General features: G+C 42.6%; 1 protein-coding gene and 1 pseudogene across 5 annotated transcripts in view; both read left to right on the top strand.

Annotated features, from left to right (window-relative positions):
• LOC148022915 (carboxyvinyl-carboxyphosphonate phosphorylmutase, chloroplastic-like) overlaps positions 1–25,127 on the top strand; it is a 106,872-nt gene that overhangs the window by 25,346 nt on the left and 56,399 nt on the right. The window lies entirely within an intron of this gene.
• Positions 21,416–22,945, top strand: LOC148022916 (uncharacterized; annotated as a pseudogene).

Here is a 25,127-nt window from a genome sequence, read left to right as displayed (position 1 = left end):
TCTGTGCCGAGGTCAAATTTTGCATCGATCATGGAGAATTTTAGACCGGAAGGTTTAAACGGGAAAATTGTTATATGTATGCCATGTGGCACAAATTCCCGAGAGAGAGAGAGAGAGAGAGAGAGAGAGAGAGAGAGAGAGAGAGAGAGAGAGAGAGAGAGAGAGAGAGAGAGAGAGAGAGATCTTATGGTTGCTGGGCCTCTATGCTCCGAATGACCCTTTATCCCGTCGGGATCTTTGGAATACTTTGTAGACTTCCTTGTCACTTGGCAAAAGAGGTTTTTTGATGGGGGATTTTAATATGTGTGTTGATTCTTCAGAGTCGACTTCAGGGCATTCGGTGATGGATGCTCCGGAAAGTCAGGTGTTGAATGCCTTTGTTCTTGCGGTACTTAAGCAAGATCTATGGTCTTGGCTACACCCTTCTTCTACAGGGTACTTTCCATTCGGCGTAGTATGCAACTACATGGTCGCGGTTGGACCGAATGTACATCATGCAGGATGATGATTTTCTTCCTGAGATGCTGGAAATGAAAGTCTTGCAGCAATATGCCTTGTCGGACCATTTTCCTCTCTAGCTTGAGATACTTGCACAACCCATTGCATCTTTTATGCAGTTGCTGGATAGACTCCCTTTACGTTTCAACTCGCCTTATTTGAAGCATTCAATCTTTCAGGGCTATATGTAGCAATTGATTGATAGATTTTTATTGGACTTTGCCTTTGAGGGCACGGTTTCCTTTGAACGATTGCTCTCTAATGTGCAGAGGGTTGCTCGGCAGTATGGGATCCATCATGCCTCTCTTTGTCGAAGGCGTCGACACACACCAGAGGATTTACTAGCTTTGGTTCGTTCTCTGCTGGTGGACACCCCAGACGATGAATCTCTGCAGTCACTGGCGATGCATTTGGCTGATCTTATTAAAGAGTTTCAGTTGAAATCTTATCAACAGACCAAACTGCAAAATTTGACTGAGAATTTGCAAGATAGTGCTTGTCAGACTCATAAGTTCTTTCGCGCTGTATGTTTCTCCTACTTGAGCAAATATGACTAGACTCTAGGATTCAGAAGGTCGAATGATCTGATTCTCAGACCATTGTCAATATGTGCATGAATTATTTTCTAGATCTTCTTGGTTCTTCTCGATCACCTTCTAACCAGGTTACGTATGCACGCTCAGTCTTCTATGATCTGGTCCACCATCAGGTTCCACTTGATATGGATGTTTTGTTACGCCTGCCTAAGGATAAAAATCCCGGTTGGGATGGTCTCACCAGTGAATTCTTTGAGAGTTCTGCTACCCAGCTAGTGAAGCCATTGACGGCTATGTTTCAACAGGTTTGGGAAACATGGTTCATGCCTTCCTCATGGAAAGAAGGTCTTATCAAACTGCTTCCAAAGGTTTCTTCGCCATCAATGTTGCAACATTGAAGACCAATTTCTTTGATGGGTTCGATGTATAAAATCTTTTTTAAAGTACTGGCGAATCAGCTCTACAAGTATCTTCCAGCTATTGTGCATCCTCTTCAATATGGTTTCATTAAGGGCCGCAACATTCTGCATAATATCTTAAATGTGCAAATGGCTATTGACGATGCAAGGCACTCCAGTCAGGAAGTGGTATTGATTCAATTGGATTTGGAAAAGGCTTTTGACTATTTAGACTGGTCTTTCATTGTAGAACTTATGTCTACTATGGGTTTTGGTACTCGGATGTCCCGATTGATCTACACCATTAGTGCTACGACTTCTTCGCGAGTTATGCTAAATGGTGGTGTTACAGAGCCATTTGTCCTTGCACACTCTGTGAGACAGGGTTGCCCTTTGAGTCCTCTCTTCTTTGCGCTGGTGACTCATCTGGTTCTTTCGATGTTATCTTCAATGGCAGCTTCTACTCAGTTGGCCGGATTGTCTCTTCCTTTGGGACAGCACTTCATTAGCCAATCTTTGGCTGATGATAGCTTTATGATTTTGCGTGCGGACAAGGATAACATTCGCAAGGCATTAGATATTTGGACGCTCTTTGGTCAGGCTTCTGGTCTTTGTATCAATGCTTTCAAATCAGCCATTCTCAGTTGCACGGAGTCTGATTTACAGTCATTGGGCTGGCAGGGACAGGTGGTTCCCCGTGGTTCCATTGTCAGGCATCTTTGGTACCCTTTGGGTGTTGATGTTCGGCCAAAGCAACTACTAGAGTGGATTTCACAGAAACTGGCAGCTCAGTTTATGTATTGGAAGTCGCAAGCGTGGCCCTTCTATATTCGCCTCAAAGTGGCTCAGACAATTATGCTGCCAATGCTCATATATATCTTGCCATTGCTGCCTTGGACTCTTACTACTTTGAATGCTCTCACTCACCCCATTCGTTTCATGTTATGAAAGAAGGATTCATTGCATGCAGGTATTTCGTGGATTTCGTGGTCACATACATGTACCCCCAAACGCTTGGGTGGTGGAGCTATTTTGGATGCCGAAACTCATATGCTGGCATTTCGTTGGTCTCTTTTTCGTGCCATGTGTGTGGATCATCACCCGCGGGCCGTTATAGCTCGTTATTTTCTTGAGGACCGCGGGCTTCTGCATGGTAATATGCAGATTCGGAGCTCTTGGTGGCATGTTCTTAATGCAGACTCTCGGTTTTCCAGTCCTTCCTCATCCTTGTTAGTTCATTTGGTCGGCTCCTGGAAAGTGGTGCTTCAAAAGGCGTGTTGGCATCCAGCAGAGGACCGCTTGCATACGAACTCTTTTCAACTGGAATTGTTGGCAGTCTCGAGATTACTATCATGGGAAGATAAACATGAGCTCAAACCAAAATTTAACCGCATGGCCCGTTTGGGCGTGACTTCAGCAGATACCACCCTTGCCAGTCGTAATGTCTTCATATTGTTTCGTACTGCCAAGAGACTTTTCAGAATCCCTCGTGGATACCGTGATTTATGGAAACAGCTTTTGTTAGTGCTCTAGAGCAAGCAACCCTTTCCTGCCCTTGCTGTGGATCGTCCTTGGCAAGACTGGGACCTTGCAAGTCGGTTGAGTTTGGAAAAGGCTTTAGCTAACTAGGTGTACCATCTTCTGATTAAAGATCATCAATGGCTGGTTGCTAAAGCTAATATTGTATGGGGATTGCGGAAATCTCAGTCATGGTGGAAGGCAACTGTGATGGAGGGCTGGTTGAATAAGACACATTTCAAATGCAAGGTCTTTCTTTGGAGGGTGATGATTGGTGGTATTCCTCTTGCTTCGGCCATTTCCAAGCGTCGAATCTCTAACGGCAGTTGTTTCTTCTGCACCACTACTGTGGAATCGGCCCGTCATCGATTTATTTCTTGCCTTCTCGCTAAGAATATCTGGTTGCTCTTGTCACAGGTTTGGCGAGTTGTGGTGGGTTTCGCACTAAGCCGTTTCGATTGGGTTTTTGTGCGCCCAAAATACCCCATATCGGCACAGTTGCATATGAAGATCTTATTCCACTTTTTTAGATATTGGGGATGCTGGTACAATTGGACCACTCGGAATGCCTTTCTTTTTGATTCGGCCTCTAATGTGCTGGGACACATTGCCAGGCTTAAAGGTCTCTTGCATTGGCAGATAGATCCCATTCGGCACTCGGACTTGCTCCCTCGGGAGGACTTACTTCCCTGGCATATGGCAATTTCCTTTGCGTCTTTGCCATGACTTGTGTAACTCTTTCGTGGTTTCGTACTGGGATTTTACACACGTTGGCGTAGAGCCATCGTGTATCTTGTAATCATGTAAACTTGTACATTTTTTTCGTAATTAATACAATTACCTTTTACGAGAGAGAGAGAGAGAGAGAGAGAGAGAGAGAGAGAGAGAGAGAGCATTAAAAAAAAACGTAATAGGCATAAGAGGCAGATGGGAGAATGAAGTTTGGAGGAGCTGAGGGCAAATTGCTGCTGTAAGAAAACCAGCCATGGAGAGTACTTCTACGTCTCTGACTCAAGCACGGAGGTAGAGCTTGCTTTCTCTGATCACCTCTCTCTCTATTCTCAGAAGAAATGCTTTGCATGATGGATTGATTCTATCGAAGGTACAATTTTGTGTTTTTTTTTCTGCACACGCTGAATTGTAAGAACAATGAACTCTGTTCATGCTGAATAAGAACAGTGAACTCTGCACATGCTAAATCGCAAGGACAGTGAACTCTGCTCATGCTGAATAAGAACAGTGAACTCTGCACATGCTGAATCATAAGGACAATGAACTCTGTTCATGCTGAATAAGAATAGTGAACTTTGCACATGCTGAACAGTAAGAACAGTGAATTCTGCACATGCTGGACAGTAAGGGATATTGATCTGGACATGTTGTACTGTTGCAAGAACAGTGAACTCTGCTCATGCTGAATCGTAAGAACAATGAACTCTGCACATACTGAACAGTAAGAACAGTGTGTTGGATAATAAGAACAATGAATTCTGCACATGCTGGACAGCAAGGGATGTTGATCTAGACATGTTGTACTGTTCCTATGCAGCTGGGATTTACTTAGAAGAGATGAAAACCAACTGTTCACAGGTTATGTATTTTGGAACATTACCATTTTTTTTGTAATTTTCTATCTTTTAATTGATAAAGAAATACCGAGAGGGGTGCCAGTCTTTGGGGCCAATTTGGTGTTGAGCGAGGGAGAGAGGTCTCTGTTTATGTGTGTGTATGTAAAGTCCAGGTGTTAATTGAAGGAACTACCGCTTTATGTGAGTCATAGACCGGTTGCAAAAGGCCTGCCTCAACATGAAAGGTATCAATGTTATTGATGCAACTAAGTCTACGAAAGGTACCATATCACCTATCGTTCAAGGAACAACCCAAGCGGTGACTTCAAAGTCTCGTCATACATAAGTTGCCTCCTCTTGTCCCAAGAATCCCTCCATGGAGAAGGGAACAGAAAAAGTCAAAGAACATGCTATTTCCATGGTAGTTGAATCTCCAAAGGTGGTTTTAGCAAAGGAAAACGATACTAAAAGAGACTTTAAGCTTGGAGAGAAGAGTTCAAGTTTGACTATGGTAAGAGAGATTCTCAGAAAGTTGTGCCTTTTACTAAATAGTTTGATACTGCTTTTGATGGTGAAGGTTATACAGAAAAATAAAAATTTAGAATGGTTAAAATACATCTAAAGGATGTCGCTTTGAATTGGTGGCTCAAAGTTGTTCAAGAGGAAAATGAATCTAAGTCTTGAAAAGAGTTTTAAGGAGATGTTCAATAGGAAGTTTTTGCCTTCATCCTTTGAAGCTGATGTGTAACAAGAATGGGATGAGTTGAAGCAAATCCATAGAGACAATGTTGAAACATATATCAATAGGTTTGTAGCCGTTTCTCTTAAGTTTACATCTCTTAATGAAGTTCCTTCCAATATGGAGATGAGAAAGTTTATCCATGGATTACATCCGATGGTACGATGAGCTGTCAAGATCACAAAGCCTGATACTTTGGAGGCAGCCCAAGATGCAGCCTTAGAAGCTGAAGGATTGCATATGCCATGGATGCTTGGTAAAACCTCAAAAGAAGAACCACAAAGAAAGAAGTTCAAGATGTTTGACCAAAAGAAGGTAGATAAACAAGAACCGAAGCATAAGGTTGAAGGTAGATCATCTTTGCAATCCAAAAGAAGCTAACTATCAGCAGTTAGCAGAATATACCAAAGAAGGACGATGTTTCTCTTGTGGAGAAAAAGGACACATGGTTGGTCAATGCTCTAATAAGGCAAAGAAGGAAAACTAGCCCCAAAAGACATCTCAAGCAAATGTTGTACCTAAGGAATCCTTGCAACAGGATGAAACTCCATCAGAGAAAAGGAAGCTTTTTATGGCTTGGGGTAAGATTGCTAATCAACCTGTTCTCATTCATTTTGATATAGGGGCTACATATCATTATATCCATCCTCAGATTATTGAAGCTCTATATTTACCAAAGGAGAGGCTTGGAACACCATAAATGTCAGGTGTTGCTTTTCAAGGAATGGAGTTTGAAGTCATTCTCATTCTTAGGAAACTACGAATTGAGATAGGAGATTATAATGGGAGATCTTGGTCATTGTGATGATGTATTAGGAATACCTTGGCATAGAAGAATAGATCTAGCAATTGATTGGAATCAAAATAAGTTTAGATTCCCTTTCAAGGGTAAAAATGTTATCTTTTGATGTGGGGGTGGAAGGGAACTCTATTCCCATCTTATCCCATGTACAAATTGTTAGAATTTGCCGATTCTATGGGCAGCACCCAATGTAATTTATGTGGTGTGGACACTTATTAAAGTGTCAATGTAAGGTGTGTACACCTAGTGTCTTAGAAACTTAAAGTAGTGACATTAGGCTCTTGAGTAAAATAAACCTAACTCTAGTTAGTTGGTGGAAGGCTGGTTAGGTCAACCCTTGACCTAAACGTAATATTTTTCATTCTAGTAAGTACGCTCTTCTCTTTTTGCTTAAGCTCACTCTCTTGCTGTCATTCTCTCCCTCTCTCTCTCTCTCCATAGCTGGCTGCCATTTTCCAACATTTGGTATCATTGTAGCTCATACGTGCAGATTCCGTTCAGCCACTATCAACAGGTGCCATCCTACCCAAGGTCCTACTGTTGCCAGCTTGGTTCTTAGCTCGAGGAAGAGTTTTCAGTTGCTGTGAGGTGCTGCTGAAGTGGAGGAGAAGTTGTAGCTGAGCCGTCTCTTGTCTACTCCAGATCTGTCCAGTTCAGCCATCAGCTCCAAATCTGTCCATTTGCTCCAGATCTGCTGTTTTCAGCCTGCGCGCAGCCTTGCATGCAGTCCAATGCGCAGTGCCACACGCACCCCGAGGAGCTGCTGTTTTGGAAAAGCTGCTGCTGTTTTCAGATCTGCCCGCCATTTTCTCAGCTCTACCCGCCATTTTCTCAGTCCTGCCCGCCAATTTCTGCAAACTTTAAAAAGTGCAGAAACCCTAATTTTCAGATTTGGGGTTTTCTCGAAATTTCTGGAATTTCCAGTCTATTTCAGTCATCTCTTCTTGAATCTCAGCTTGTGTTGCCCAAAAATTTGGGGCTTTTGCTAATTTTTGCTCTCGAAGTTTGAATTGACAATCAATTCGAATAAATTTCTCAAATTCTTGGGCATTCCCACTAAAAATTTGGGGTTTTTGTCTGATTGGAGGCCCTTTGCACAAATTGTTACCAAACTCATAGACATTGTGTAATTTCTTCCACATTGGCTCAATAAAATTGGGTGTTTTTCAGTTTTTTGGATCCGGCACGCAATAGAAGCAAATTTCAGCTGCTGTTCATTGTTGACATGCATCCGGAGGCGACATTTTTGCAAAAATTCCAACCGTAAGGTACAAATTTTTTCAATATCTTTGAAATTTTAGAATGAAATTTGGGGCTTTTGCTTGACACGCACTCCAAGGCATGCAACAAGCAATACAACAACATTTAATTGCTGTTACAATCAGATTGGGTAGAGAATTTTGAAAAAATTCAATAAATTTTGGTAAGAACCAGCATTAAGTTGTATTTTGTACTTTTGTGGGTACACTTTTCAAGGCGGATGTGGTATAGCAATATAGTGCTGCAATTTATTGTTTGAGTGCTGATTTAGGTGGCATTGTACACACTTTGACATTTGAGTGACAGTTTGGTACTTGTTTCTTAATCCTGTGGGCGATTTTGGTACTTTGAGGAGTATACTCTATACTTTAGCATTGAAGTATTTGGCTGCAAATTTTTGTCTATCATTGATAGCATGGCATGTTAGGGGAATAATGATCAGAGCAACATCCTTGGTGTCCTCACTCAGGAGCACAAACTTGATGGCTCAAACTACCCACTGTGGAGTTTTATGGTCCATAACCTTCTTGTGGCAAAGGACTTATGGGACTATGTTACAGGTGATTTGCAGCGATCAGGAGGTCTTGCACCTCAGATATCTCAGCGTAACACTCGAGGACTTGGAAGAATGTGGCATTGCGTTCAGGTGATGTGGCTATGCTTTCCAAGTTCAAAGGCAAAGGAAAAGTTAAGCAAAATGTAAAAAGTTAGCAAAAGGGTGATGTTGGACAACCATCAAATAAGGTTGTCCAAGACACAGAAAAGACTAAAAAGAAGGGGAAATGCCATTATTGCAATAAGCTCGGTCACTATATCGATGAATGCAGAAAGAAATTGGCCAAAGAGAAGAAAAAGAACTTCGGTTTGATTGTCCAAGAAAAATCAGCTAGCAAATCTACTGATGATGATACTTCAGCCAACTTTGTAGAGGAGGACTATGCATTTCTCACATGCAGTTATGATTCTTCAATGTCTGATTTAGCATTTAATACTGCTGAAATGCAACATACATGGTATTTTGAAGTGGGGTGTCAAAGCACATCACTTCCAGGAAGTGTTTATTTACCTCTTTGCATTCAGCCCCTGTTGGGAAGCGTGTTACATGTGTGAACAGTAGCAGTTATGATGTATGTGGCATTGGGACAGTCACTATTATTGTTGCAGATGGTTGTGATTTCATGCTTCTAGATGTCTTGTTTGTACCTGGCATTACAAAGAACTTGTTGTCTATCTCTTCTTTTAATAAGTATGGCTTTCAGGTCATCTTTGAGGATGACAAATGCATTGTTAGAGACAGAGAGATGGATTATGCACTTAGGTTGTCCGACACCTTGCATAAGGGTCTATTTTTGTTGGATACATATGATAGACAATCACATGATGCTTTAGCAGTCACTACTCTTTCGCCCACTATGCAAAATGTAGAGCTATGTCATGCGCGCTATGGACACATGAGCTTTGGGAGTTTGATGACCCTTCAGAAGTGTCATATGGTAGATGCATTGCCTCCAATGGAGACTCCACCTCCTCATGTATGTGAGGGATGCATTTTGGGCAAGATGCATAGGTTTGTCTTTAAAAAGTATAGTGCAGTGTGTGCTGTCCGAAAAATGTAACTTATTTACTCTGATGTTTGTGGTCCCATGAGGACACATGCACTTGGAGGTCATCAGTACTTTGTTACATTTATTGATGACTACTCTCGGTATATATGGGTGTATAGGCTGAAGGCAAAATCCGATGTGTTCATGCATTTCAAACATCTTGTTGCAAAGCTTGAAGTTGAAACTGACTTAAAAGTGCAGACACTTCGCACAGATAGAGGGGGGGAGTACATGTCTCGTGCTTTTGGGACATATTTGCTTGATCATGGCATTATGCATCAAGCCACTGTTAGAATGAATCCTTAGAAAAATGGTGTTACTAAAAGGAAGAATCGGACTCTTATGGAGATGATTCGTTGTATGCTAAAAAGCAAGGGGCTACCTCATAAATTTTGGTTAGAAGGCCTTCAATGTGCAAATCTTATGTTGAATCGTGCACCCACTAAGGCATTGAAGATGATCATACCATTCGAAGCTTGACATGGCAAGAAACCCAAAGTAGACTACTTTTGGATGTTTGGTTGCATAGCCTATGCACATGTTCAGAAAGCTTCGTGGGAAGCTTGATGACAAGGCTATAAAATGCATATTTATTGGCTATAGTTCGGAGAGCAAGAGCTATCACTTGTATGGCCCACACACGAAGAAAGTCTTTGTCAGTAGGGATGTCCTATTTGCTGAAAATGCTACATTTTCACATGATCAATTTCAAATGCCAGCCACCCATGACATTGGTGATGTCTTTTGAGGGTCTTTTGCCACTTACTTTGGAGTTTGTGCCTGCTGTAAATGGCAGGACAGACTTAATACAACAAGTTGTTGCTGCACCATATGCTTCTAAATAAGAGGGTATCGATGATGGTTTGTCACATGCAATAGAAGAAGCAATACAACATGAAAGGGCTGTTGTAAATGTAGCCAAAATAGTCCCAAGATGGCTGTTACAGACTCTCCAGGAGAGTAAAATGGATGCTCCTATACCTCAACGCACTAGAAGGGTTGCTAGAAATGCAGCAAATGATGCAAGGGGGCACATTTGATTGATTTTACGGAAGTAGATGATTGTGATGAGCATGTGTTTATGAGTTCACTATTGGATGATGATGAGTCTACTTCCTTGGACAAAGCTCAGCAAGATGTACATTGGATGCAGGCCATGCAGGATGAGTTAGACTCTATTGCCACTATCTCTACATGGGATCTTGTGGATTAACCACCTGGCAAGTAGGCCATTGGCACAAAATAGGTTTTTAAACTCAAACGCAAGGGTGATGCTACAATTGATAGGTACAAAGCACGGTTGGTAGCAAAAGGCTATGCACAGAAGAAGGACATAGATTATGAAGAAACTTTTGCTCTTACATTGCGTATGAGTACGGTGAGATGTGTGATTGCAATGGCTGCAAATTATGGTTGGAAAGTACATCAGTTGGACATTAAGACAGCATTCTTGAATGGGGATTTGCATGAGGTTGTTTATGTGTCACAATCTCCAGGGTTTGTGGTTAAAGGGAAAGAGCATATGGTATGCTAGCTACGTAAAGCTCTCTATGGTCTCAAACAGGCTCCTCGTGCATGGTATTCCAAAATTGATGCTTATTTGTCTAGCAAAGGGTTCAAAAATAGTCCAACTGCTCCCACTCTATACATTAAGAATGGGGGGTGGGGGGGGGGACTTGCTAATTATCATTCTTTATGTAGATGACATGCTACTCACTGGACCTATAGAAGAAAAAATTGCAGATTTTAAGGCTGAATTAAAACGTACATTTGCTATGTCAGATATGGGTTGTCTACACTATTATTTGGGGATTCAATTCACCCAAAATCAGCATGGTATCATCATGTCACAGTCACAATATGTGGATAAGCGGTTACATACGTTTAGTATGCAAGATTGCAAACCTATGTGCACTCCTATGGAGCCACGCTTAAAGCTGTCTATGCATGATGGTGAAGAGATGTCTGATATTGCAATTGACAGCCAGGTTTTGGGCTGTCTAATTTATCTTTGCAACACATGCCTTGACATTTAGTATGCATTATCTTAAGTGAGCAGGTATATGCATAGCCCATGGACCATACATTGGCAAGCTGTTACGCGGATCTTTAGATATTTGCAAGGTACTCAGTCACATGCATTATTATTTCCTAGGGGGGGAGACTTGCACTTACAAGCTTATAGTGATTTGGATTGGGCTGGTGATGTAGACACTAGGCAGTCTACTAGTGGACATTGTTTCTTTCTAGGCTGTTCATGCATTTCATGGCTAAGCAAGAAACAGCCTACAGTGGCTACCTCGTCTTGTGAGGCTGAGTACAGGGCAGCCTTCATGGCAACAATGCAATGTGTATGGTTGCGCAGATTGTTAGCTGATCTACATTTACCATTGGGGGGTTCTACACCCATTCTTTCTGATAGTCGGAGTGCTATTGCAGTAGTACGAAATCCTATGTTTCATGCTCGCACGAAACACATAGAGGTGCATTACCATTATGTCAGAGAGAGATGCTATGCAGGAGAGATCAACTTGATGTATGTATCCACACAGAAAAATATTGCAGACATTTTCACCAAGGCACTACTACGCGAGAAGTTTGAGGCTTTTCAAAAGTCCTTAAACTTGTTACCCTTTGGTGATTGATCATCCTTGTACTTCATCACATTGGCACTGTAGGGGGGTGTTAGAATTTGCCGATTCTACGGGCAGCACCCAATGTAATTTGTGTAGTGTGGACACTTATTAGAGTGTCAATGTAAGGTGTGTACACCTAGTGTCTTAGAAACTTAAAGTAGTGAGACTAGGCTCTAGAGTAAAATAAACCTAACTCTAGTCAGTTGGTGAAAGGTTGGTTAGGTCAACCCTTGACCTAAACATAAGTTGTACTTTCACTCTATTTTTCATTCTAGCAAGTATACTATTTTCTTTTTGCTTCAGCTCACTCTCTTGCTGTCATTGTCTCTCTCTCTCTCTCTCTCCATAGCTGGCTGCAATTTTCCAACATAAATTTGTAAAGCAATAAAAACTCTATTTCCTTGTACTTGATTTTTATCAAAGATTCTAACAAAGAGTCTAGAATTGAAGAGTCCATCTTAAATATGAATGAGGATCGAATGAGTTTCTTAAAGGAGTGTGAAGATTGTTTTGCGGACACTTTACCTGGCGAGGTACTACCAAAGTGGCCAGAAGATCATCACATTGATCTCATTCTTGAGAGCTCACCTTCAAACAGGCCACCCTATCGTGTGAGTCCAACACAACAAGGTGGGATCATGAAGCACGTAAATGAGCTCTTGGAGAAGGGTCTAATAAGACCCTTCTCCAGGAGCTCACCCTTCTCTAATAAGACCTAGTTCCTCACCTTTTTGCTCTCTAGTTTCCGTTGTGCAAAAGAAGGACGGAACTTGGCATATGTCATAGTTGCCTCTGTACGTCGTACGGTACTGATTGTATTGTACAATACCGTTCGTATCCGTACGATAAAAGAGGCCGTTTTTTGGCCATTGCGTCTGTCGCGTACTCTCGTGTTTTGCTTGCACTTTTGACCGGTGCGTTCTGCCTCCATGGCACTTTTGGGGGGGTGGGAAGCCCTTGATACCTCATCTCACGCCCTTTTCTAGCTATGCACTCCCCCCCAACCCTTCTTGCATTCCATTCAGTTGGCAGCCCACTTTGAAGTTTGACTGTTGACACCTCTTTGATTGTTTGGCCCTTCTTTCATCTATAAAAGGTGCTTCTCTCCATGCTTCAACACCAATTCAGCAAGCATTTGCCATTCTCATCTCTCTCTGTCTTAGATCTTGAATTGATTTGTGATTTGTCAATCTTGTTGCAGTCGGTTCGATTGAGACTAAAAGAGCCGAGGGTGAGTTTTAGATATTGCACAGAGAGTAGAGAGCAATAGAGAGGAGTGTGAGCATGACACAATGGATGTTTGGTACAAGGACGAGAGATTACCACTTTTTAGATTTAGATAATATATAAAGTACAAGAGTGTAAGGGTGTGGTCACACCTGAACACTGTAAAAGGCACGGTGAGCCTTTATTCCCAACAACCTCCCACCTAAAGGCAATGTGCCTGAAGGTATGAGAAAAGAATCAGCTAAGTCTATGTATGTACAAAGCTGAAATACACCTATACTATCCAACCCCCATCATCTGGCGACAATGAGCAGACTTCTTGGTTGGAAGACCCTTCGTGAGAAGGTTTGCAAGGTTATCATCTGTATGTACCTTGACAAGCTCAATGCCCTTGCTGTCAAGTACATCCCTGATAAAGTGATACTTCACCTGTATGTGCTTTGTCTTTGCATGAAAGACAGGATTCCGTGCTGTTGGGAATAAAGGGCCCTCATGCCTCTTACATGTGCTTGGGTGTGAACACACCCTTAGCACACTTGTACTTTCATATATATATATATATCTATCTAAAAACCTAAAGAGGTACACTCGTCATTGTACCTACAAGTCGTGCTCACTCTTACTCTCTACTCTGCACTCTCTCTCTCTGTCTCTTTGTTGTGTAAGCACTGCGTGTCTTGATTCTCGTGCCTCGAAGGAACAAAGGGCCCTCATGTCTTTTACATGTGCTCAGGTGTGAACACACCCTTAGCACACTTGTACTTTCATATATATATGTATATATATCTCTCTAAAAACCTAAAGAGGTACACTCGTCATTGTACCCACAAGTCATGCTTACTCTCACTCTCTACTCTGCACTCTCTCTCTCTACCTCTCTACTGTGTAAGCACTATGTGTCTTGATTCTTGCACCTCGGAGCTCAACAAACTCTTATTAGAGCCATCAGGTTCTGCACGCTTTACGAGATCTGACGAGACCAGCACACAGTTGGAGTTCTTGGTGACGTGTGTGTCGGGTTGAGGCAGAAGATCACATGTATAGAGGGCGAGTTGAGGAGGAGACGCTAGGTTGCAGACCGGGCATGTTGGCAGACAACAAATAGTCGAAGGCTAGTAGTTAGGTTGTGGGTTGTAGATGGCGATGGCGTGAATCAGACACAGGCATGTGACGGAGTAGGCGATGGCAACAGTTGTAGGTTGACGAGACGGCAGGTGACAAGATGGTAAGACCAGCGGGCGACTTCATGGGCGTTGACGGCGGGACTAGTGTGGCGACGACCAATGTGGCAGTTGATGCGTTGCTACTGATGGGCAGCGAGCTGACGACACATGCGGACATGCGCCAGACGTGACAGATTTTTTTTTCTCTCATCATTTTTGTTAAATTTTTGGAATTTTTTCCTTCTCCCCTTGTTGGGCGTTCGCACGTATAACACACACAGTGCAGATTTGTGCAATCTTGGCCCAGAAATTAGGGGCTTTTCTCGGATTTGAGGATTGTGATACAAGGCAAGACAATTTGTCTCAGAAATTGCAGGAATTTGTGACATTTTGCCTCCGACATTTGGGGCTTTTCATGTGCATGCAAAATTGGGCTGAAATTTACCCAATTTCTCGACATTGATGCACATTGGACCCCGTGCAATTTGGGGCTTTTGCTGTTTGGGCAAAATTTGTGCGCCATTTGGTTATTTTATGTACATGCGGGTTTAATTCCATGCAATTTGGACACCTAGCACTTGAAAAAATTTGGGGGTTTTGCTGAAATTGCTCTATTTTGGCAAAATTGGCTTGTTCTATGCATGTTAGAGACAGTGCAGATGTATGGTTGATGCTTTGAGCACAAAAATTTTGGGGCTTTTGACGGTGCATGTCAAATTTTGTGCCTGTGGGTACATGTACAACAAAAATTGCAGCTAAAAGTTGGGACTTCTCATGCAATGTGATGTATTTGCCCTTGGAACAACTGTAATCAGTTGTGGAGTGCTGTAGCACATGGTTTGGTGCTTCTGAAAACTTACTTACAGATCTGAAATTTCTGCTTCTATGTGGTTATTTATTGCTGGTTGGTACTTGTTTGTACCTTGGCCACTTGTGTGATAGTTTGGGCCTGCATTTGCTGAATTTTTCGGTCACATTTGGGCTGAAAATCATGGCTGGCAGCAGTGACAACAGTAATCTCATGCACATTAAGAAGCTTGAAGGAGCACATAATTTTGCAGTCTGGCCAAAACAGTGCTACAATATCCTGTTGTAGAAGAAGCAGGCAAAGCCGATTAAGACCAAAGGGGGAAAGCTTGCAGATATGGAACAGGAAGATTGGGATGAGTTAAATGAGCTTGCACGCTTAGCCATCGAGCTATCGATTTCTGATGCCTTGCTGTTTAACATTGAAGGTTTGGATTCTGCCTATGCTATTTGGACTTGATTGGAAGAACTATATGCACAGAAGAGTGCTGCAAGCAAAGTGTATTGGCTGAAAAGCTTATGGATTTGCGTATGAAAGAGGGTACAACAATGTCTACTCACTTGAGTGAGTTTAACTCCATTTTCAACCAGTTGGTTGCCTTGAAGTTCTTGATTGGTGAAGAATTTAAGGCTATGTTCTTGCTTTGCACTCTGCCAGAGAGTTGGGATACATTCAGGACTGCTATGAGTAATTCTAATGCGATTCTTTTGTATGCTGATGTAGAGAGTGCTCTACTCATGGAAGAAATGAATCGGCAGAACAATGCATCCAGTAAGTCTTTCAGTGCTTTGCATACTAGGGGCAAATCACAACAGAAAGGCAAATCTGATAGCAAGGGACGTAGTAAATCACATGGCAAAGATGTTGAATGCCATCATTGTGGCAAGAAGGGTCACTTTAAATGTGACTGCTACAAATGGAAGAAAGAGAAAGGAAAGGGCAAGAAGAAAAATGATAGCAAGGAAGACAAGAAAGAGAGTCAGTCTAAGAAGAGCAGTGTCAAAATTGAAGAGGTGAATGTAGTCACTCATGACAGTGACAGTGGGAATGACGTACTCTTGGTCTCTTCACACTTCAGTGGACATGCTTTACTTGCAGACATAGATGATGACATGCATATTTGGATTCTCGATTCTGGTGCTTCCTTTCATGTCACTTCTCATCGTAAGTGGTTCTCTGACTATACAGGGGGTCGACATGGTGTTGTCCATCTTGGCGACAACTATGCATGTGACATTGCAGGTATTGGCATGTGTGCAGTTGCAGTTTCAGCATGATTCTGTCTTCATACTTCGGCATGTACGACATGTATCTCAGCTCAAGAAGAGCTTGATTAGCATAGGGCAGCTAGATGACAATGGATTTCATACCACCTTTGGTGATGGGAAATGGAAGATCCGTAAGGGATCTAGAGTGATTGCCAGAGGTTATGAAAGTGATACCTTGTATCCTCTCCATGTATCTAGTGTGAGTGATCATGTTGTTGCCGTGACTGAGCAGCCAAGTGTTTCTTTGTGGCATGGCCGGTTGGGACACATGAGTCAAAGTGGAATGAAAGTGCTTTGTTGTTTGGGTTACTTGCCTTGTTTTCATTATGCTAATTTTGAGCATTGTGATCATTGTGTTTATGGTAAACATGCATAGACGTCTCATAAGAAGTCTCTTTGGTCGAAATTTTCTCCTCTAGACTTAGTACATTTCGATGTATGATAGATGCTAGGGTTATCTTTAGGGGGAAATAAATATTTTGTCACCTTTGTTGATGATGCTACACGGGAAGTATGGGTTTATCCTATTTGTAGCAAGGATGAAATGCTTGACAAGTTTAAAAAATTCTTGGTATTGGTTGAAAATCAGATTGATAAGACACTTAAGTGTCTTCGCTTTGACAATGGTGGGGAATATGTGTCCAAGGCCTTTTAGGCATTTTGTGACACCTAAGTGTCTTCGCTCTGACAATGGTGGGGAATATGTGACCAAGGCCTTTCAGGCATTTTGTGACAGCAAAGGGATAAGGTCCGTACGATGGTGTCTCATGCTGCATTATGTCAGAAGTGGAGCAGCGGTGGAAGCATAAACATGTGCTGAAATAAACTGCTGAAACACAAGACAAAAAGAGAAAAGAAAAGAACACGATACAGATGAGAACTCAGATGTATGCACGGGAAATGGAATCCATATATCTGAACACGAGACAGTCGCATACAACAGTGAGTCACTGGTTGCGTGGGCATTGGCACTGGCTCCTCTCTCCACAGAGTCTGCAGATGGTGAAATGAAGTGACTGACTGAGGAGGAGCCACTGAGTATAAATAGGCTGAAAAAGTGGGGAGCAATAATGCTGGTCGGACAGCATTTAATGCTGGCCGACTGGTGCATAAAATGCTCCACTGGCATAAAATGCCACACCAGAAAAATACCTAAAATACCTAATAAAAATGCCCAGCCCAGATCAAGCTCAGACTCACACATGAGCTGACAAATACTCTGCTAACACCCTCTCTCAGATCATGAGTGATCTGATACAATACAATAGTACAATGAATAGGGATCAGAAACTATACAACATAGAACCACCAAGTAGAACCATGGATACCCAAGCAGTGGGTGATCAAGCCACCACCAAGGTGCCTCGGAGAGAACCTAATGTCGATGTCGATCGTACCAAACACCTGAAAATAGAGAAGATTATAGCATGTCTCTGTGTCCATCACCAATGTCTCGCAGGAGCATACAAGACCATTCTGTCAAAAATGCCTCTGAACATAGGTGACCATGAATTCCCGCCTTTGGCCAGACCGCCAAAGTGTCCCCTCATGTGAGCTCCAGACGAAAGCCTCCCGCTCTCTGTCAGATAACCAGCTCATCATGAACCTGGATATCAATCCCAGCTCCAGGATTTGATTCCGTCAGACTGAAGTCGATGCGTCAGGGATGTCCCTCTTTGGAACCTGTGCATCTGTATAAAAATATAGATGAGGCGCGGCTGCCCCATCTGAACACCCGCTCACACCCCCTCTCTGGCACAAGAGAGTCGTGAGGGATGACCTCATCACCATCACTAGAAAGCAGCTGAGGAAGGGGCCACCAAGCCCTTCCCGCGATCCGAAGAAGAGGAGCCCTTCCGCACCTTGGACTTCACCTTGGTCGGAGGAGCGGAGTCGGAGTCTGATGAAGGAGAGGACTCATCGGTAGAGTCAGCATCCCGCTTCGTCTTCTGCTCCTTCTTCCTGGAAGCCGCTAACTTCTTGTAGTCCTTCCGCAAATGTCCCTTCTTGCCACAGTGGTAACACTGGGCCTTCGACTTCTTCTTCCCGTCACCCCTCTCTGAAGCTACATAAGCCTCACCTCCATAATGTGCCGGAAGCCGCCCCTGTAATCTCAAGGATGTCTCATGCAACTTAGCATCAGGGGAAGTGCACGGAGGAGCCATATGGAGAGGATAAGAAGAGAAGTAGAGAAGAGATGGAATTTAGAGAGGAAACACAGCCAAAACACAAGCACAGACTGTAGAAAATGAGAGTTCACATGCAATATAACCCAAAATCTGATCAATAGAAGACAAAATCTGCTGCAGAAAGTCAAACAATTAGTCAAAAACTGCCAAAAACAGTAAAAACGGCCTGAAGTAACAGTCACCCAGCCACAAGAGATGCTGAATCAGCAAAACGCAGGCTGTAAACTGGAGAAAAACAGGTAGAAAACTGTCGCCAGCAGCTGTAGATGAAAAATGCAGGCAGCAAAGGGTGCAGAGGCAGCAGGCGATGGCAAAACTGCAAAAAACGCAGGCTGAAAACAGCCCCAAAACAGGTCGCCTAGCTGCGACAGCAGTCGTCTGATCAGCAGGGGTACAAAACAGTCCTGAAATCAGCAAGAAAACACAGCAGAAACACAAATCCTGAAAACTGATACCATGTCAGAAGTGGAGCAGCGGTGGAAGCATAAACATGTGCTGAAATAAACTGCTGAAACACAAGACAAAAAGAGAAAAGAAAAGAACACGATACAGATGAGAACTCAGATGTATGCACGGGAAATGGAATCCATATATCTGAACATGAGACAGTCGCATACAACAGTGAGTCACTGGCTGCGTGGGCACGGGCACTGGCACTGGCTCCTCTCTCCACAGAGTCTGCAGATGGTGAAATGAAGTGACTGACTGAGGAGGAGCCACTGAGTATAAATAGGCTGAAAAAGTGGGGAGCAATAATGCTGGTCGGATAGTATTTAATGCTGGCTGACTGGTGCATAAAATGCTCAACTGGCATAAAATGCCACACCAGAAAAATACCTAAAATACCTAATAAAAATGCCCAGCCCAGATCAAGCTCAGACTCACACATGAGCTGACAAATACTCTGCTAACACATTACCCCATGGTTTTTGGGCAGAGGCTATTATGACAACCGTGCACTTGATTAATTGGTCACTAAATAGGTCTTGGGGGGGGGGGGGGGAGTTCCCCAAGAAGCGTGGTCGGGCAAGCCACCTTCATATGCACACTTGAAAGTGTTTGGCTACGAAGCATTTGTGGACATTCGTAAAGAAAAGGAAAGTAGTACTCAAAAGCTGTAGGACTTTCATCCTCGTCACCATATCATACAAATGTAGTACTCAAAAGCTGTAGGACTCAGTGAAGCAAAGTCTTCATGGTAGCTTTGACATGAAGGATCTTGGTGATGCAAATTACATTCTTGGCATGACAATACTCAGAGATAGGTCGAAAGGATTACTCTATCTATCTCAACAAGAGTATATCTCCAAGATTTTGCAGCATTTCAATATGGAGGGGGGAGAAAACAATTGGGGTTTCATTGCCTCCATATGTGAAACTCAGTGGAGAAGAAGAAGAAGAAGAAAGAGAGGTGAGAAGAGAAGAAGAAGAAGAAGATGGATGAGAGGGTAGAGAGAGAGAGAGAGAGAGAGAGAGAGAGAGAGAGTCTTGAAGGATCTCCTTCTCTTCCCCTCCTTAGAGGGTGGCCATACGTACTTATCTTTCCCGTGAAATTATCCTCCACCGCAGCTTAATTCTCTCCTCAAATTGGCCCTCACTAATTAAGTACAAGGCGCAGAAGTCTTGTGCGATTTACGTTTAAGGGAGACGAAGATTGAGAATGGCCCCCAAGTAGAGAATGTTGCGCGCGGATGCCAATCCCACAACAAGCAACGAAGCCTCGTGCGAAGACATCACTGTCAATCCAAGTGCGGTACCGGTCGTAAGTAATGTATTTCTTAATTAATGGATACTTGCTTAATTTCCACATGAGATACGCCAGGGCCATACTATGCTGCACGAGAATCATAGTGACAGGAAACGTTCGGAATGGCCCCCCGGCACGTAGAATCGCCGTCCCCGGCATGTATCCGGAGCGGACCGCGTTTCCAAAAAGTGGAACGTTCCTTGTCCTGTTTCAGACAGGGAACGCCACGTGGCAAGTGACCTGCGCCCAGTTTTCACCCGCGCCAAGTTTTCGCCTACGCCCTGTTCTGTTTCGTTCCGCCTGCTCCCGCCTGCTCCCGCCTCCTGCTCCCGCCTCAGTCTGGCCCAGTTCTCCTGCCCCTAGGCCCAGCCACCTTCTTCCTTCTCTTCCCTCTCTTCCTTCTTCTTCTTTCTCTTCTTTCTCCTCCCACCTCCAACCTCTTCCTTCTCTTCCTTCTCTTCCTTCTTTTTCTTTCTCTTCTTATTCTTTCTTCTCTTCCTTGTCTTCTTCCTTCTACCTTCTCTTCTTCCTTCTACCTTCTCTTCACTTCTCCCTTCTCTTCTTCCTTCTTCTATGAACCTTCTTCTTCTTCTTCCTTCTCTCCCTTTCCCTTCTCTCTCGACTCTTGAGTGAGTCTTGACTCTTGAGCCTTCTCCCTTCTCTCGAGCCTTCAATAATCAATTTTCAGCCTTCAAATTTTCCTTCTCTCGACTCTTGAACCTAAGGCCTTCAATTTTCAGCCTGAAATCATAAATGGCTTCATCTTCCCGCCCCGCTCGTCGGGTTGGTGGTCGAGGAAGAAGGTCTGATGATTGGTCATGGTGGAAAGAAGTAAATGCTGACCGCCCTTTGAGTGGTGGAGGATCTCGACCATGGACTTGCAAGCTTTGCCTATACAAGCGAACTGGTGGAGCAAACAAGGTAATCCATTGAGCCGAGCATTTGTATTTCAAATTTTTATTGATTTTAATTTTTCAAAGTTACTTAAATATTAGAATATGGACTACCAATTGCCACTTGTTCCATTTTAAATTTTAATATTTATGCATAATCAGGTCCGAGCTAATCTCCTACATGAGCCAAATTCAGAGGTGCAGTTTTGTCCAAATGTGACCTTGGAGAAGCAAAGGGAGCTTCGTGACCGTGTAGCAGGTCAACAAGCTTATCTTGCATCTAGACCACGACGTGTTGTAGTTGACCCTGCAACTTTTGTGACACCATCCCCATCAGATGTATCTAGAGCAGGGTCAGTATCAGGAAGTGCTACCTCCACACCTACTACAGGCATTGCATCGGCCATGGCATCAACAACGCCACATGTTGCACGTAGACAAAGCACACTTGATGCTAGTTGGGATCCCAAGAAGAAGGAAGAGGTGGATACATCAGTGGCACGCTTTTTTTATCATGACCACATTCAATTTCGTGCAGCCAGGTCAGAGTATTTTAAATTGATGTGCAAGAAGATTGGTGAGTATGGCTCTTCGTATGTACCTCCATCATTAGAGACCTTACGCACCACTTTGCTCGACAAGGAAAAGCGCCTTGTTGAGCAAGCAGCAGTGACTAGAAAGAGCATGTGGGCTAAAAATGGAGTTTCCTTGATTGCTGATGGTTGGAGTGATACACACAAGCGATCCATTCATGGTATGGTTGCTTATTCTCGTGGGGAAATGTATTTTATATCTTCACATGATGCATCGGGGACATGAAAGTCAGCAGATGTACTTGCAGCAGAGTGGGTTACAGGTGTTGAGCTTATTGGCCTAGAGCATGTTGTGGGATTTGTTGCAGATGGAGAGCCTGCAAATAGGGCAGCAGGTGCTATTATTCAGGGATATTATCCACATATCACAGTTTCATATTGTATGGCTCATTGCTTGAACAACCTACTAAAGGATATTGGTAACCTGTCATGGATTGCACCAGTCATAGAGCAAGGAGCTCAAATGGTTAGCTTTGTTTTGAATCATCAATTTCTTCGCCATCACTTTTCTTTGCGGTCGAAGAAGATACTTTTAAAATACTCTGATACCAGATTTGCCTTTAACTTCTTGATGCTAGGCAGGTTAAGAGAATGCAGTGGTGCCTTGAGGCAGTTATTTCTTAGTGATGAGTTTACCTCATCAACATTGGCAGATACTCCTATAGGTATCTTATGCTTGGAGAAAGCAAATAACTCCACTTTTTGGGATGATGTAAAGCTGATAGATGCTATGGTATCACCCATTGTACATTTATTGAGGGTTATGGATGCTATGCAACCTTGCATTGGCAAGGTATATGAGGCTATGGACAGGTTGAATGAAAAGTTGCAGGAGTTGGCACCAAATGATGAGGCATATGAGGAAATACACCATTTAGTTGTGACGAGGTGGAACTCCTATAGCTCACCCATGCATGCAGCTGCATTTGTTGTGGATCCTGAGTTTCAGGGCAAGGGTCAAGAGAATGACAGTGAGGTTATGGATGCATGGAGACTTATATTGTCTCGTCTAGTGCCTGATCATGGCACTAGACGAAAGATCAGAGATCAGCTTTCATGTTATAGGACCTTTCGGGGTTCTTTTGGTTGTGGGGATGCACAGGAGGATCGCTGTAAGATTGGGGCAGCTTTGTGGTGGGAGGACTATGGTTCGGATGGTCCTGAGTTGCAGCAACTAGCCATCCGTATTTTGAGTCAGTCAGTTAGCTCCTCTTGTTTGGAGCAATTGTGGAGTACCTACGCTCACATTGCTTCAAAGAAGAGGAACCGTCTTGGTGTGGAGAGGGCAAACGATCTAGTATTCGTTAGTGCTAATTTGAGGATGTTATGTAACAGTATGACAACAAAGCCTGATCCATTCACAGAGTGGGAGATGCAGCAAGAAGAGGAGACACATGCTGATGTTGAGGGAGATGCAGCAATTCATGGTACACATGATGATGAGGCTGGCACTTCAGGAGTGGCTAGAGAAGCCTCAGAGCCCCATCATGATCTTTGATTTAGCTTACTTATCACGAGTCTCATGATACATGACACATTTACATTATATATGATATTATGATGATTGATGACACTGTGACACTTGAGTTGTTGACAGTTGTGCCATGTCGATATTATACTTGTACTTGAGTCTTGCAGTCTTGCAGTTGCCCTTTGGGCTATTTTGGCATGCGGCATGCCGCATTTTGCTTTAGTCTAGAGATTAGACTTTATATTTACAGTCTTTTTTGGGGCAATGAGCATGTTCTTTCAAAGATTAGACTTCAATTTCATATTTGTAATCTTTTAAGTTTTTTGGTAATGGTACCATAGACATGTTCTTTTAGCTTAGACTTTTAAGTTTAGTTCATTGTTCATTGTTTTATCATTTATGATTTTTGGCATATGTATTATGGATTTTATTATTTATAATTGAATAGCTTACCTCTTAAGCCTTGTAAGTTGCAATTCAATTTCTAATGAGTAGTTTTAGAATAATGCATGATATCTTAAAGTTAAAACTTAAAATGATTTGTCCTTGTGGATTATATACCTTGGTTTTAAGTTTTAACACTACAGAGTCCACATGGATTATGAGTAAAATATTAATTTTTTTTCATGAATTTTGATTTTTTAAATGCCGTTCCCGTTCCCACGTCCCCGTTCCCTAGGTTTGGCGTTCCCGTCTCCGTCCCCGTCCCCGTTCCCCGTTTCATGTTTCTATGACGAGAATAGAACACTGAAAATGATAAATTTCATCTCAAGTATTCGAAGATGGAGTTTGCGAAGTGCATGTATCAAGAGAAGTAGATCGCTTCACATTGCTATGCGTTAAAATCCATGCATAGCATAAGTAACATATAAGATTCTAAAGTATTAAGCATTGATAAGAATTCAATTAGTCTTTACTTAGAACAATATTGTTCAAGGTTCGTAGGGTTACCTTGAGGGTTATGCACATAGATAGTACATGCATGGGAAAGATTAAATATCAATGGTACATGAAAGGATCTTACATTAAAAGTCTTGCATCTCCTATGAAGGTTTCACATTGAATAACAGTTAAAGAGTTTACCTTGTGGTGCCAAACCATGAGTTGATTAAAACTCACACAATAATTCAGGGAATTATTTTACATTGGAAGATAGTTTTACATTGTTACAAATTTGTCTCGTATTTTTTTGCCTTAGGAGAAAAGAAGATAAAGTCAAGTTAAAATTCTGCCTAGTATCGCTCTTTGATCCCAAAGAGAGAGAGCAAATATGCGTTGGAAAGGTTATCACAACTATTCTTGCAATGTTTAGAAAAGAGTACCATTGTTTTGTTGGTTGATTGAATGACACTATAAATGCTTTTACATTCAGCTAATTGTTGGATTGTGGTTTGGATGATTATTTGAAGTGCTTGTGATTGATGGTAAATGCATGGCAGAGGTCTGTGATGACAAGTTGCCATGGGGAATGCCTTGTTTATGCTTGATTCCTAAATGAATTAATTAAGGAAAGGATAATTTGTACGGGTGGATTATCCCCAAGATGGCACTGTCGATTAACTCGAGAAGGGCACTACTCGATTCACGGGCCGAAGGTCGAGTGGTGAAAAGGCCAACCACGGAAATTGTGTCTCACTCCTAGGCCGCTTGTGGGTCAGGTGGAGCTCTGGATACCCCTTACTTAGTCCGGAACAGAGTTGAAGATTGCCGTGAGCCCAAGGTCTCTGGCATTAGAAGATCTTATTTTAGATAAAGGATGGAAATTATGGTGCTATGTGATTTGGATCGGGTACTTCTGCAGGGTAGAAGGGATATATAATTTCTCCTGTATGGGCAGGAGACAAAGATTAACTTGAAGATAAGTTAAGGAACTTGTTTGTCAGAAGGATTGCTTGCTCTGTTTTCGTGTCTGTGCTTTAAATTACGTAAATGAAGCCTGTTGCCTAAAAGACTTAATTAAGAAAGTTGATTTTAAATGTCACACATAAATGTGATAAGACATAATTAAATAACTTAAGAACACCTATTGAGGGAAGCGGGTGGGCAGAATCCCTGGTGGGTCTGTCCTATGGCAAGGTGGTCCTAGAGAATTGGGAGGCTTTTCACAAGGTTTTACCGATAATAATTGACCTTTAGATATTGTTAAGTTAGAACCCGATTCATTCCATTTTAGGGGACCGAGCCCTACGGGTAGAGAGGTCGAGCGGCG

The sequence above is a fragment of the Lygodium microphyllum genome, chromosome 16, assembly GCF_053477565.2.
Source record: "Lygodium microphyllum isolate KBCC chromosome 16, Lygodium_microphyllum_v1.1.10, whole genome shotgun sequence".
NCBI lineage: Eukaryota > Viridiplantae > Streptophyta > Polypodiopsida > Schizaeales > Lygodiaceae > Lygodium > Lygodium microphyllum.
This window is presented reverse-complemented; position numbering and strand designations above follow the sequence as displayed.